Below are 7,500 nucleotides of genomic sequence, written 5' to 3' on the forward strand. Positions count from 1 at the left end.
AGATGCAGAGAGAGGGAGAGGCAGAGAGAGGGAGGAGGAAGAGGAGGAGAGAGGGATGTAGCCAAAACATAGATAGACATACAAGAGAGATAGAGGGGGGAAAACAACAAACGAGAAGAACATGGGTGTGACGACTGGGCACACGGTGGTGTCGCTCCCTATCTCTGAGGCAGGATGAACGAGGGAAGAAAGAGGGTGTGAAGAGGGGGAGGGAGGGAGAGGGAAGTGTGATTGCAGACTTTACCACCTCTGCGCTGACCCCATTCTGACTTCCACTGATATGGTCCAGACTGCCAGGAGCTGACAGAGTGTCTCTTTCCTCTCCTTCTCTTTTTCTGTCTTGTCTTCTCATCTCTCTCTCTCTCTCTCTCTCTCTCTCTCCTTTCCTCTCTGTCTCACTCTGTCTTTCGCTTTCCCTGCCCTCTTTTCTTTTTCTCTCAATTTCTCCCTATGCCCTTTCTCTCTAGACACCCCCCTCTCCCTCCCTCTCTATTTTACTCTGTCTCGCTCATTCTATCTTTTTTCTGTCTATTTTCTCTTCCTTTTTACCTCTCTCTCTCTCTCTCTCTCCCTACCTGCCTGTCTGTCGGTCTCTGTCTCTCTACTCTGCATCTCTTTGTCAATTTCAAATTCATGTGTTTTACTGTCAAGGCCAACGGTAAAATGGTTTGCCAAAGCATTTATCTGAAATTCAAAGAGTGAAGTCGGAACAGAGGGGAAAAATAACCAATAATCAGTGAAGAGACGGACAACAGTATACTGCTCTACTCTACAGTCTAATGTGTGTGAGTGTGTATATGAATGTGAGTATGTAGATGAGTGTGTGCTTGTGTGTGTGTCTGTGTGCAAATGGAGGGTATGTATATCTGTGTGTGTGTGTGTGTGTGTGTGTGTGTGAGCACGTGTGTGTGTGTGTGTGTGTGTGTGTGTGTGTGTGTGCATGGGCACGTCTCTCTCTCTGTGTCTCCATCAGACTCCAAGCACGCACATTAATCTGCTGGTGTCGGCTCAGTCCTAATAACTTCCCTGGTGGGTTAAGAGCATTAATAAGGTATAATCCAATTAAAGCAAACCTCATTTACTGCCTGCATCAGCCGCGCACAGACACACACACACACACACACACAGACACACACACACAACACACACACACCACCACACACACACACACACACAAACACATATGCCAATTAACACACACTCACATTTACAAATACAAACACACATGCACACACCACACACACACACACACACACACATATGCCAATTAACACACATGTACACACATGCTCACAATCACACATGCACAACTACATACATTATGTATGCTTCTTATAGACTTGCAGAGGACTTACAGAGAACAAATATAACCATACATAGTGAGAAGATCACATATTAGACACACACACACACACACAACACACACACACACACACACACACACACACACACACGCACACACACTTGTTGAAATCTAGTGAAATCTAGTATGGTTTGCTGTTTCTTGTTGACTGCAGGAGTCTGATTCTCAGTGACAGCTGTTGTCACGACTACCCAGCCTTAGCAAAGACCTGTCAATCAACGTACCTCAACATGTACACACACCCATACATATATACATACACGCACATGCACGCATACTCACACACACATACACCTCCCCTGTCTGAGTCAAACACTACTCCCTCTTCACACACAGGTGACGTCCAAACTCACTCACAAATAAGTGCTCACCCACCCACCCACAGACACACACACACACTCAATCACTTGCTCATCAAGTTTGCACACTAAAATACATGACACACCTATTCACATCATGGATAGACAACTAGCTTAAGTACAGAAAGAGAGATTGTGTGTGTGTGTGTGTGTGTGTGTGTGTGTGTGTGTGTGTGTGTGTGTGTGTGTGAGAGTATAGTGTATGACTCCAGAGCCTAACAATATCGGTGATGAATTATGACAACAGCGTGACGGGCTTCCAAATCAGTCCTGGACTTTTCCCAGGGAATAAGATTCAGAGTCTGTGTGTATGTGTGTGAGAGAGAAAGAGTGTGTGTGTGTGTGTATGAGCGTGTGAGTGTGTTTATGGGTGTGTTGGTTTGTATGGATGGGTGTGTATGTCTGTTAGTTGTTTATATATGGATGTGCATGTAAGTATTCAATTCAATTTCAATTCAATTCAATTTCAATTAAATTCAATTCAATTCAATTCAATTCAATTCAATTCAATTCAATTCAATTTTATTTATATAGCGCCATAACAATACAATTGTCTCTAGGCGCCTTAAGTATCTAATAGTGTGTATGTGTGAGAGTGAGTGTGTGAAGGGAGTCAGAGACACTACAAGTCAGGAGACACCAGACAGTCAAACCCTTCTAAGGAAACCACTCTATCTCCATCTGATGGCTTTAGCCCCCATGTTGGCCTTTCTTCTCCAACAAGTCGCTAACTTAAGTCGTTAAACTTTTAGGCTAAATGTGAACAGCATTCCCACACATGAGTACCCAAGACAGATGCTGAGGGTAATAATGACCTTGTTTTTTCTCTGTTGAAAGTTTACTATCACACCCCAAACCCCCTCAAGGATGCCTGGCATATAATTGTTTTGTTTTTGTTTCATTTTCACTCTCTCTCTCTCTCTCTCTCACTCTCTCTCTCTCTCTCTCTCTCTCTCTTTCTCTCTCTCTCTCTCTCCCTCTCTCTGTCTTCTCTCTCTCTCTCTGTGAATAACTGTATCTGAATAGTTTGTCTTCATGATGAACACCTCCTACAGTGAATGTGTTCGCTCTGAGTGTGAATAACTGTATCTGAATAGATTGGCTTCATTATGAATATCTCTTACAGTGAACGTGTTCGCTCTGACAATCTTAGGTGCATTATTTTTCTCCCTATTCCCCAAATCACAGCAGAGAGTTTACTGCTGCAGCTGATAGGCTGCTGAAAATCTTACAGATTTCTGTGCAGAAACCCTGCATGGCACAAACACTGCACAAACATCAATCATTGACAGCCCCGTATTGTAAATGACTTCCTCTTCCTGGTTTAACACAAACATACATTAATATATTTTACACTTTCTAATTCTATGACCAAATGATCTAAGGATCAAAAACACTTTATTGAATGTGAATATATGTGACTTATATGAATAAATCAGGGGTGGGGTCATTGTAATACATACTACGGTAAAGGTAGAGGTATAGGTATAGGTTCATCAAGGTATGAGAACACCCAAACTGTTGGGCTGAAGAAGTGACGACAAGTGTAACCACACACACACACACGCACACACACACACACACACACACACACACACAGAGACATAGACATAGACACACACATACATTTGAGCTTAGCCCTGTCATCTAAGCTCTTGGAGTTCAGTACATCAGATAGGGGGCTAAGGGTGGCACACACACAACACACACACACACACACACACACATACGTACATACACACACACACACACACACACACACCCAGGCATAGACATAGACACACACATACACACACACACATTTGAGCTTGTCATCTAAGGTCTCGCAGGTCAGTACATCAGCTAGGAGGCTAACTAGCCCTATACTCACTGAGGCATGAGCTGTGAGGGTTGTTAAATCTCCAGTGCTTCCTTGCCTGGACATGGCCGACTTAACAAACCATTTCATGACTTCTTCCAGGTGTGACTTTCTCCCTAACACGTGGGCTTGAGGAAATGGGAACAAGTGTTCCGACCTCTGGGCAAAGTCCAGTCATCTCCGCTCTGGGAGATCAGTGCTACCGCTAGAATGCTAACTAGCTCCATTAGCGGTGTTTACACTGAGGTCTGAGCTGGGAGGATTGACCCGAACATACCCGACGATTTAACAAACTCCTTCCTCCTGACTTCTTCCAGGCGTGAAGACGGGGCCAAGTGAATCCATCTTTGGGCTCAGCCCTGTGACATTATCTCAGCTCTGGGACTTTAGCGCACCAGATAGGAGGATACATCTGAGGGCTCGAGAGATGATCATGGGAGGAGAGGAAAGACGATTTTAAACGTTCTTGATACGCAAATACCTTTTTCCTCTAATCTTTGGTTTTTGGTGAGATATTGGATCATTTCAACATTTTTTTAAATGAAACCATGTGAGAAGTCGGAAGGGAAAAATAACTAAAATTCAAATTAACATTAAGTAATTATGTTAGCAACTAAAATGTGACCTCGACCACACAAGAAGTTGGAAGCCAAAAAGGTTGGAAAACCATCTTTAACAATGTGTTGTATTTTAAACGCTTCGTATATTATCCCCTGTGTAAAATCTTCATCTTAAAAGTAACTGTTACCTAAAGCTGTCAAATAAATCTAGTGGAGTAGAAAGTACAATATTCCCTTCAGCAATGGCATTGGAGTGGAAGTATAATGTAGCATAAGTACCTCAAAGTGTATTCTTTGCTTTTTTACAACTGCATACACACGTTTTCTGAAGCTAGGTCTCATTTCTTTTTAAACTCTACATTCAATTTACAAATGAAAAACCCTTTTCAAATGATAACGTTTGTGTCAAATGGCAAACACACTTATTTATAGCGGCTGCTCAATTGCTAAATTTACACTAATATGATGAATCTAAAACTCTGTTTTTACATAAAAAGAGACTGCGTGGCCATACCCTGCCACTTATTTTGGTCTTGTCACTGCACCACAACCTCACAGCCAATGTCCTCCTTCAGAATTGGTGTGTGTGTCTTGCAGTGCGAAGAGCAGTGCCTTAAAAAAGCACACACACGTGTTCAATCTCTGTCTGTTGTTTGTTTGACTGTCAAATGTTTCGCAAAAAGAGTTAAAGGCTGGTAATTAACTTACAGCTTACAGAGATTTAGTGCTGGGTCTTGCTCTTTGACTGACAGGTTTAAGAAATCGCGTGACATGTAAGAAACTGTTAGAACCGCACTTGAGTAAATGTGTGTCATGTGTGTTGAGTTAAATCTCTGTGTTACTTTCCACCACTGCGGGTCGGTTGGCAGAATTACATTAGGGGTCTGTCCTCCTGGCTATACATAGACGAGTCAGAAGAACTCAGTGGCATTTGAAGGAGCGATGAGTAGAATCAAGAGAGAGGAGACCCAGATCTGAACCGGGGCTGGGCCAGATCTGGGCCGAATCCATGTGTCAGCTGGGTAGGTAATCGACGCCCTGACCTGAGAAATAGACGTGCACTTAATAGAGCTACAAACAGCAGCGCATCTCTGACATTTGGTGATGTACAGCTCAGTGCTGTCCTCTCTCTCTCTGTGTGTGTGTGTGTGTGTGTGTGTGTGTGTGTGTGTGTGTGTGTGTGTGTGTGTGTGTGTGTGTGTGTGTGTGTGTGTATGTGTAAGAAGGGAGAGAGTGCATGTGTGTGTGTCTGTATAGGGGGAGAGAGGTAGAGAGAGACTGTGTGTACGGTGTGTGTGTGTGTGTGTGTGTGTGTGTGTGTGTAGGGGGGACAGAGAGCTACTCTGAGGGAGACTGTGTACGGTGTGTGTGTGTGTGTTTGTGTGTGAAGGAGAGAGAGTGCATGTGTGTGTGTGACTGTATGTGGGGAAGAGAGACGTAGAGAGAGACTGTGTGTGTGTGTGTGTGTGTCTGTGTGTGTGTGTGTGTGTGTAGGGAGAGAGAGAGATAATATGAGAGTGGGAGGGAATTGTACAGACTCACAAGGCTTCAGAGGAAGGTAAATGCCATCTTTTTCTGATATGCTTCTTCTGTCTGTGACATTTTCCTAAACTGGCTGTCATTGTTTCTGAAGTCTCCAATGGATACCGGAGGGATAGAGATGCCTAAATACTCAAAACATTTACAGAGAAAAAGTTTTTTAAAACACGCTCTTCGCCTAGGGCTGAACTGGAAAGCCTGGGTGTTTAATCTTTTTGAAATCCCCCGATGTGCTGGAGGTTGTCATGGTTACCGGATCTTTGGTCTTTGAAGGGGCGCCATCTTTCTAAGTTGAGTGTGACATCACACCTGCAGCTAATTATGTTTTATTGGGAGGAGCTCTTTAGCCTTTTAAAGATCCTCCTGTCTCAGCTGGGCTTCAGGGTGTCAAAATCGTACAGTCAGCCATTTCCCCTTCACGGTTTCATGTCTACGGTTCTCAATTTGTTTTCGTACTTTTTTTTCTATCCGTGCATTCTCACACGCGCGCACACACACACACACACACACACACACACACACACACACACACACACACACACACACACACACACACACACACACTTTAATTGGTCCCACTAGATCCTAGTCATGAGGGCACTTTACCCCTCATTGGTCCAAGTCAAAGGTTCCGGATCCAAACTAAGCCCATTGATTGGTTGCTGCTCTTTGACAGCATGTGGACATCTGATATATGGTCCTGAGTTTAATCTGATTGGTCGAGTCGATAGGATTGAGTGACAGGTGGAGATGAGGGGAGAGGTTGTTGAAATGAACAGAGGAGATAGCAAGAGCAGTTTGAGAGAGAGACAGATAACTCAGACAGACACACAGACTGACAGACAGACAGATAGACATCCCAGACAGACAGTAGTTAAAAGTATGATAATGATGATATGATATCTCTTCTACGTGACCCTAGCAGTACATTCTTCAGACTCTCCAGGCTACACCATTTCATCACTAAGGAAAAGGGAGATAAAGGTAAAAGAGCAGCAGAGAGAGAGAGAGAGAGAACAAAAAGAAAGAGTGAGAAAGTGAGAAAGCGAGAGAGGGAGAAAGTGAGGGAATGAGACAGTAGAAGAGAGGGAAAAACAGGTGGGCGCTTGGCTGCAATCAACCTTTCTTTTGGCCTGTGTTGTGTTTTAAGGCTGGAGGGTGAGACATGTAATTAGGGGGATTCTTTCCCTTTCTGCTCTTCTCAGTGTCAGAACACACCAGAGAGAGCCTGCCCTGTCCCCCCCCACAATCACACAATCACACACACACTCACTGACATGTACACATGTGCAAAACATGCAAACCATTGTGTCTTTCTCCATCACACGCGCACACACACACACACACACACACACACACACACACACAATCACACATCCCTCAATCTCTCTTTCACTCGCTCCCTCTCTCTCACACACACTCCTGAGTGACCTTCGCTTCCCTGTCATCTTTCAGAACATTGAGAACGAACGTGAAATAAAAAAATAATGTTCCATCTCTTTCTCTTTCTCCTTCTCTCTCTCTCTCTCTCTCTCTCTCTCTCTCTCTCTCACACACACACGCACACACACACACACCCTTCTCGAGCTCCCAGAGGTGACCACTTTTGTGTCGCTCTCAGCCATCCATTTGTGTTAGTTTCCCATTCCTGCCTCTCTGGTGTATCTGACACCACACAGCAGACCCATCACTCACTCACTCACACACACACACACACACACACACACACACACACACACACACACACACACACACACACACACACACACACACACACACACACACACACACAGCAGAACCATCACTCCTCCTTAATGTGGC

At 44.1% G+C, this 7,500-nt stretch overlaps 1 protein-coding gene across 2 annotated transcripts in view; it reads right to left on the reverse strand.

The window, feature by feature from the left end:
* The window catches only part of kcnd2 (potassium voltage-gated channel, Shal-related subfamily, member 2), a 173,756-nt gene that overhangs the window by 39,014 nt on the left and 127,242 nt on the right, over positions 1–7,500 (reverse strand). The window lies entirely within an intron of this gene.

The sequence above is a fragment of the Clupea harengus genome, chromosome 16 (genome assembly GCF_900700415.2).
Source record: "Clupea harengus chromosome 16, Ch_v2.0.2, whole genome shotgun sequence".
NCBI classification, from domain to species: Eukaryota; Metazoa; Chordata; class Actinopteri; order Clupeiformes; family Clupeidae; genus Clupea; species Clupea harengus.